Source organism: Euphorbia lathyris, chromosome 3, assembly GCF_963576675.1.
Source record: "Euphorbia lathyris chromosome 3, ddEupLath1.1, whole genome shotgun sequence".
Lineage (NCBI taxonomy): Eukaryota > Viridiplantae > Streptophyta > Magnoliopsida > Malpighiales > Euphorbiaceae > Euphorbia > Euphorbia lathyris.
In genome coordinates this window covers 15736798-15745202 of record NC_088912.1, presented here as the reverse complement: position 1 = coordinate 15745202, position 8405 = coordinate 15736798, and the positions used below count along the sequence as shown (strand labels likewise).

Below are 8405 nucleotides of genomic sequence, written 5' to 3'. Positions count from 1 at the left end.
TCCCCAATAGTTTATAGGATTCTCTCTTACTCTTTACTGCTTGTCGTACTTCTTCTGTCCACCAAGATGTGTCCTTACCCGGTGGCATGCTACCTTTAGATTCCCCTAGAACTTCCTTCGCTACTTCCCTTATACTATGCTCCATCTTATTCCATATCGAATCTATATCTGAATCCATATTGCAAGTCCAAATATCTTTTTTGGTCATCTCATCCACAAATTTTTGTTGATTCTCCCCTTGCAATTTCCACCACTTAATCTTAGTCTCTACTTGAGGTGTTTGTTTTCTTATACATTTCCTACTTCGAAAATCTAGCACCACTACTCTATGTTGGGTTGTCGTACTCTCACCAGGGATCACCTTACAATCAATATAACTCTTTCTCCAAGCACTCCTTACTAAGAAGAAGTCAATTTGGCTCGCATTACCGCCACTCCGATAAGTCACTAAGTGGTACAAGCATTAAATACAGTATGCATGTAGTTAATAAAATTGTTCACCAGAATCTTGGAAAATGAATTCAGTTTTACATGTCTAATCTGCTTTGCTCTGGTTAGTTTCCTATCTTGTGATTCTGCAGATAATGAGACAGCGCAGAATTGAGAGAGGAGCACACTAACTCTTGCTTCTGCTGAGCTTAAGTTTCAGAATGATACTGAGACTCATGACCCACTTGATATTGGTATGTAGGAGATAGAAAATTATTTCCTACCTTGTGTTGCCTCTTCCTTTGCTGGAAAAATTGAAATCTCTGTTTTATTGTAACAAGCTGCTTGTCAAAATTAGATACAATTTTGGAAATCCATGATTAATGCAGTTGTTAATTCTCTAAAAATTGTACACGAACATATCACTCTATTTTCTCAACTTGCATGAACTTGTAGAATCTTTTTTTTTTGCAGGCACATTCTACTGTTTGAACACATGATTACATTGTCCTAGAAGTTTTACTGAAGAAAGGATATGGAATGGAATGTGATTTATTCTTAAACTTAAAATTTGCTTCTACAACTAATCATTTATCTTTTCTGATGCAAATCTAAATGAGATTATGATATATGAAAATGGTCTATTGGTGCAATTATGTATATGAAATGCTTGTGGGATTGATATCATTAATTTTACCCAGAAGAGCATGTCTACTTGTAGGAAGGCAAATAAGAATTAAATTGAAGAGCTTAATCTTATCAAAGGGAGGGAAGGACTCTTGATGTTGATTCCGTCTTCAGGCCAAGCGAGTTACCACTCTGTTCTATAGTCGACTGCCTTCTCTTTGTCGATTGCTACTGTTCTATCAGATAGGTGTAGTCGCCCCCTTTTTCTTTAGAATAATCTTGATTTGCTTTCTCTTTCGTGCTTGGCCCTTGCCTTGCTTTTCTCCTCTACCTTGGCTATCTGCCTTTCCAACCAACTCATATGGTAGTGGGGACACCTGACCACCACTTACCCTCGGTGGCTTAGACGAAGACTCTCTTTGTTATGGGAAGGCTTCGGCCATTGTTGAAATTGCACCTTTTGATGAAAGTCCGATCAATATAAATCTCAAATTATTTCCCCGAGCTGATCTCCTAATGCTATTATTGTATTACCAAGATAACATTTTCCTTTCATTCCCCTTGAAACTTGTCCTTTTAATGCCCACAGATGTGCCTTCTCGAGCCATTTTTGGGATCAGATTCGATGTCAAAGAAATGGGGCTTTCCGCTTGAGTGAAGATGTGGCATCAGAGTACACACCTTCCTATTAAATTAAAAATAGCAGGAGATTCGTTCACATGAGAAATAGGGCACTGGGACTGCTCCTGATTCCAATTCAAAGCGTGACATTTTACTTCCTTTGTCCATCTGCTTCTTGAAAAGAGCGGATATGCTGCTAATCCAAGTCCCATAAAGGAACCGCGATTCGGGAATTTCTGCCAAAAAGATCCCGAATAATTAGAAACATCCAACTAAGTTCCAGCAGGTTGAGAAGTGTTTAATATAGTGATAGAATTTACCAAATCACATGAACTCAGACCAATTGGTAGAAATTCAGCATGGTACTGCGCCTCAGTTATTTCTTTGAGCCATAGTCAATTTTTTTGCACTGTTTCTTACCTCTTGCTTTGTTTCTGATAAATGCAGATCTATAGTTTGCAATGTCGTATACAACACAAGAGCATCCCATTGACTAAGGAGAAGCAGATCCTTAGAGAATTAAAACAACTTGACGGGTCAAAGGACATAGTGATTTCTAATGCTGATATGAGAGCAAAGATTCAGGATTCAATGGGCCAGAAAGAAGCTATACAAGACCAGGTCAAAGTAAGAAATCTTAAATTGTGGCTCTCTTGTGCTAAATTTTTGTAGCTTTTCTGGATTAGTTGTGATTAATTTATGTTACAATCAGAATTGCCTAGTGACTTGCTAATTTACTTATATTATTGTAGTTATGGGTCCTTATTCGGATGGAGTAAGAAAGGAGCAACAAGAAGTTTGGGGAAGAATTAACGACTTAGGGATAAAGTGAAGGTTTTTTATAATGAAATCAAGGACCTTACTTCTATGATCTAGAAGAAGGACAAGGCATTTGAAAATATCAAATCATTAAGGCAATTGTTTGATGAGGTATGTTTTTTCATCAACTATCTGAAAATATGTTTTTCTCGGCACATAAATTTGTTTCTATCTATTATGATTTTTAACTGATTTCACTAAGTTATGCTTTTTCTAAACTTGGATGGTGTCTGTGCGAATGGTGAACTTGGTATGCTGCAAAACTGTTTATAGAGTAAACAAATGGCATTTTTATCATAATGAAGATCATATGGCATACAGAACAAGCTTTTAGCAATGATTAGCCTTGTGGGAATTAGTACCTGAAGCAACATTGTTGAATAACTTGTTTTGTTCACGGTGAAAATATGTTGGCACTGGAAGGCCCTTGCATAATAAATGTCCTCAAAGTTATGGTATTTGTAAAAAAAAAACTTTCGGTTGGTCCCTTCTTCTTTCTTGATACTTTATGCACTGTTTTGTGAATTGGTCATTTGTAACAATTGCAATTTAATTGTCTCATCTGTATTAGAATATCCACATCTATAGTAGTTGCAAGGCCATGATTGAGGACTGTGACCTTACTGCCAAGAAAGACTTAATGGCACTGGATAAACTTTCCCATGAATTCTACTGTCAGACTTTCTAAATTTTTAAGTTTTGGACATTCTGATTACAGTATTGATATCTTTTATTTTCGTGCCATGGCTAAGAATTGTTCCATTTGGAACTATAGGCATAATGCATAATACCTTTTGCACCATTTATGCCACACTTGGCAAACTGTGGTCCATGGTTAATTCTGTTTATATTTTAGCATATGATCTTGTTTTGCCTTTTGCAGGTTCGGTAAGTTCTAATATTTGTAGAATTATGCATTTCTTTTCTGATTTTACCATTTTTTCTCAATAGTATGAACTTCTCCTTTGGTTGTGTACACACGGACCAAGTCCGTTTGCATGCATGCCATATAGTTGGCGTGACTATCATTAGCTTTCCGATTATCTAATATAATTTGATAAAGATTTTGGTCAATATCACTACATATGGATGTTATTTGTCATATTGCTGATTTGCCTTTATTTACCTTTTTATTTGCTTTGTTGTGACATGGATACTATTTGATACTATCATAGCTCCATTCAATCCAAATGTTTATTTATTTTGTTATTAGAAATTTTAGTCTAAATAATAAATATCATTAGTAAGAGTAAATATTATGATTTAATAAGGGAATTTTTAAGTATTATATATAGTTTTTAATAATGGGATTTTTACTTATTATAAATAATTTTAATAACAGAATTTTTAATTATTATAAATAATTTTTAATTATTATAAATAATTTTTAATAAGAGGATTTTTACTTATTATAAATACCCTTATAAAAAAAATATTTCCCTTATTATAAATATTTAGTAAGGAAGCTTTTATTAAGGGGTCGATAAAGGGGAATTTCCCTTATTAAAAGGTTTTAATAAGGAAAATTTGACTTTTAATAAGACTTTTCACTCTTATTAAAACCCACTTTTTTGGTAGTGGTGGAAGAATGTAGTGGAAAGCTCATTCCAAGCTATTAGTGTGGCTGCCGAGGTTCTGAGGGATTGGAGAAAGACGAGAGCTGCTGCAAGGTGTGGTGTTTTGGGGGCAGTAGTGGGTCTGTCTGAAGTCAAGTGGCGGAAGCCGTCCTCCGGTTTAAAATGTAATGTGGATGCAGCCTGTTTTGGGGACACCATGTAGGTTGGGATGGGCGCTGTTTTAAGAGACAATGATGGAAGGTTTGTTGCAGCAAGAACCGCAATTGTGGTTGGACTACCGTCGGTGCAAGAGTGAGGCATTGACACTTTTTTCAACATTGAAATGGGTGAAGGAGGAGGGATTTAGCCACGTGGTTTTTTAGTCAGGAGGAGGGAATTAGTTGTTTATTCGAAAAAAAAAAGTAGGACAACTTATTACCCCCTACCTGAGAGAAAATTTTAACAGACTAGTTTGATCATTATTTGAATGTCACATCAAAATTTTCAATTAAGTTTATCGATAAATTAAAAGAATTTCGTGCATTTTGTCACCTAGTTTGTAATTATGATAATGACATAATAGATATTTATGTAGTTTTTTGCGATTAGTTTATACATTATGAACTTAATTTTTGATATTTTGTTAGTTTTTTTTTTATTATTTGTAAGTGTTTACAACACAATAAACATTTTTGACATAATTATTACTAGAATGTTTGATATAACAATTAAATAATAATGAGTTAAATTGCGTAAAACATTATATTAAAATTTTATGTTTGGTGGGGGTAAAAATAATCCTACTTAAAAATGTCAGGGTAAAATTACCATTTTATGCATTCGAGGTAAATTTACCTTTTCCCAAAAAACAATAGGGGTAAATTTGAACTTTATCTATCTTAGTTGAGGGGCTCTGAGCGGCTGCCATTCAATTCACTCCTCGAGGCTAGCCCGGATTTGCACATGTGTTAGTAATATAAACAATGGACACTTAGTTTTTAAGAGTATTAAATACATGTTGTCGCCAATAATACGAATCATACTCTTTATTTATTTATTATTTTATTATTAAAAGTATTATTTATTGTTACATAAATAGTGAGAGACGATAAACTATTCAATAGTAATTATTAATAACATACAATAAGGCACTATGAATGGAGAGAGGGTTCTCAAGTATACGGAGAGAAATGTGATTCTTAGTGATTTAAGGAGTGATTAAGAGTTTTTTTGATGCGATTGAAGAGCAAGCTTGCAAATTTATAGAAAAGACTTGATGCAATATTAATATAAAGATAGGAATAACATTAAAAAAATGGTGTTTTGTGGTAAGAGAGATAATTTTGATACATCCTATTGGAATAGGTTATGAATATCGAGTAGGACTAAATGTCGGAGATAATGTTGATAATATATTAGTTTCTGCATGTATTCTTAATTCGTGTTGTTTAGAGTTGCCTTTGAATTTGAGTTTAGGATTGAATCCGGGTTTTTTTCTTCCGTCATTCCATTCTACTACTTCTACTGGCGTAGAATTTGCCACTCCGTAGTTCCATTCTACTGTTACTATTGGCTTAAGGATTTTCCTTCCGTCCTTCCATTCTACTACATCAAGTGGCTCAGTTTTTTTTCCCTTCCTTACCACAGTCTAAACCATCTGTTGAGATTGACCCGCATTTCGAGACTAACTGCCCTATTCGCTTCTCATAGCCTGCCATTTCATGTAGAAACCATTTGTCATTTTCTAAACAATTTCAATTTTTAAAAAAATTTAATGTCGTTTATTTTCACAAGAGACTTTTTATGTTAGTAAAAAGAGGATCCAGCTTAATACCTTTAGATTTCAAACTCGGGCTCGAGTTAAATCCATGATTACTATGTGTAGAAGTTGACTCACCGGAGCCGTCCTCATCTGACTCCCCATCGGACTCTTTAACCTGCCTCGCAAACTCAACCATTTCGATCACCGAACCTGGCGGAAGTCTATGCAACAGCAGAGAATAAAATCGGATTCTAAACGGGGGCTCAGTTTCATAAGAGTGTCTCTTAATGGAAATACCATCGTTTAGCTCGGAGAGTTTATCCATAAGCCTTTGTTGTGTATTCACAGACGATTCCTTGAAATCGTTGATCAGAGAAGGAATCGTTTCCATTTTGAATCTCTTCTTTCTAATCTGATGATTATTCTCAGTTTAATTGTTAATTTGTGTACTAATACTTGCTTAATTATTGCTTGCATTTATGACCTATAGTAGCAAGAGCAAGTCTATCTTTTGATAATAATTTATTTATTTTCCAGATCAGTGATGCTAAATTGGGGAAATAAAATAAAGCCACATTGCTTTGGCAATATTATATTTTACTTCTAATATAATTTTACATCTCATAATTGTATATCATATATTTTTATAAGTTAAACAATTTATTAGTACTTGCCATTGTATTGTAATATATCATAATAGTTCGCATATAATATGAATTAAGTATTATATCGGATAATTATGAGATTTTTTTTTTAAATTGTTGATTAGAATGTATCACGTCTTTATTTTCTATCGTGTTTTTATAAGAGGATGGATTCAAATCCACAACTTTATACTAACATTTCACATCTAGTATGATTGATTTGAAAAGTCTATGCAGGACAGACTGATAGAAAAACTTCAGTTAATTAAATGTTAATTATTTTCAAAATAAAATAATAAAAAATATTATATTAGAATTAAGCAGTAATTTAGATATGTAATTATGGATTTTTTTTTATAAATGTATAAAATAAGAAAACTTTGAAATTATACTAAATCCATTCACACACAAGTAGACAAGTAGCCATGTTCTTAAGAAAAAAAAAAAAAAAAGCCCAAGTAGCCATGTTGATCAATGGATAAGAGATGTATTACTAAATAACACAATTTGCGGGTGATATCTTGTTGGTTTCACATCTACCTTATATTATAATATTGGAAAATAAAAATACAAAAGATTTAAAAAATGAATTACATTATGTGATTTCGTATAGAAATTATAGAAAAAAAACTAACTAAAATATTGACGCAATAAAATTTAGTTGACTATATATCTTAATTAAGTATTACTAATACGAGACATATTTGACTTTTACATCATATATATATATATATATATATATATATGACAATAGCATTAGGGATAAAGGAAAAAATTCGGACAGACAATGGGTATACACTCTAAAATCAAAAGATCAAGTTTTACACTGGTCCATTTACACTCTAAATTCGGACAGACAATGGTGGAGAGTACACTGGTCCATTTAATATGTACTGCAAGGAGCATGGTATTCGACATCAACAATGGTGGAGAGTACACTGGTCCATTTAATATGTACTGCAAGGAGCATGGTATTCGACATCAACAAACTCCTCCAAAAACACCACAGTTGAACGGGTTGGCTGAAAGAATGAACAGAACTTTAATGGAAAGAGTCAGATGCTTGCTTTCACATTCAAAGTTGCCAAAGGAGTTCTGGGGTGAAGCTCTAGTCACAGCAGCTTATATTCTGAATCTTTCACCATGTGTCCCGCTGGATTACGATGTTCCGGAAAAGGTGTGGTCTGGAAAAGACTGTTCCTACAAACATCTGCGAGTGTTCGGTTGTAAAGCTTTTGTCCACATTCCTAGGGATGAAAGATCCAAGCTTGATGTCAAAACCAAAGAGTGCATATTTATTGGTTATGGCCAAGATGAATTTGGCTATAAGTTCTTTGATCCAGTCCACAAGAAGTTAATCAGAAGCCGTGATGCGGTCTTTATGGAAGACCAGACAATTGAAGACATTGAGAAGTCTGGAAAAGATGCTTCTAGACCTGAAACTAGTTCACCAAGCCTTCAGTTAGTACCTCCAACAACGGTGCCAAGACAGGTTGTAGAAGAAATTCAAATTGATCAACTAGAGATAGTTGCTCAAGACGCTCCCATTCAGAATGAACCAGTTGATGCTGATGAAGAAGTTCACCATCAACCACCAGTTGATGAACGTTCTCCAGTTCGAACAAGATCCGGTAGAGCCATTCAACGTTCTACCAGATATTCTCCGAATGATTATGTCCTAGTGACTGACGGTGGAGAACCATAAAGCTTTGAAGAAGCCATGGATGATGTACACAAGCAAAAGTAGATCGAGGCCATGCAAGATGAGATGAAATCCTTGCATGAGAATAAAACTTTTGAGCTGGTGAAGTTACCTGAAGGCAAGAAGGCTTTGAAGAACAGATGGGTGTTCAGAATCAAGAACGAAGAAGCTAGCTCACAACCAAGATTCAAAGCTAGACTGGTTGTAAAGGGATACAGTCAAAGAAAAGGCATCGACTTTGACGA

General features: G+C 34.3%; 1 long non-coding RNA gene across 1 annotated transcript; it reads left to right on the top strand.

Annotated features, from left to right (window-relative positions):
• The first annotated feature begins 703 nt into the window (after nt 1-703).
• On the top strand, nt 704-4511 carry LOC136224116 (uncharacterized). The gene is made up of 4 exons (XR_010686288.1): nt 704-2039; nt 2125-2304; nt 2430-2607; nt 4075-4511. It is a non-coding gene; the product is annotated as an uncharacterized lncRNA (long non-coding RNA).
• The last annotated feature ends 3894 nt before the right edge of the window (nt 4512-8405 follow it).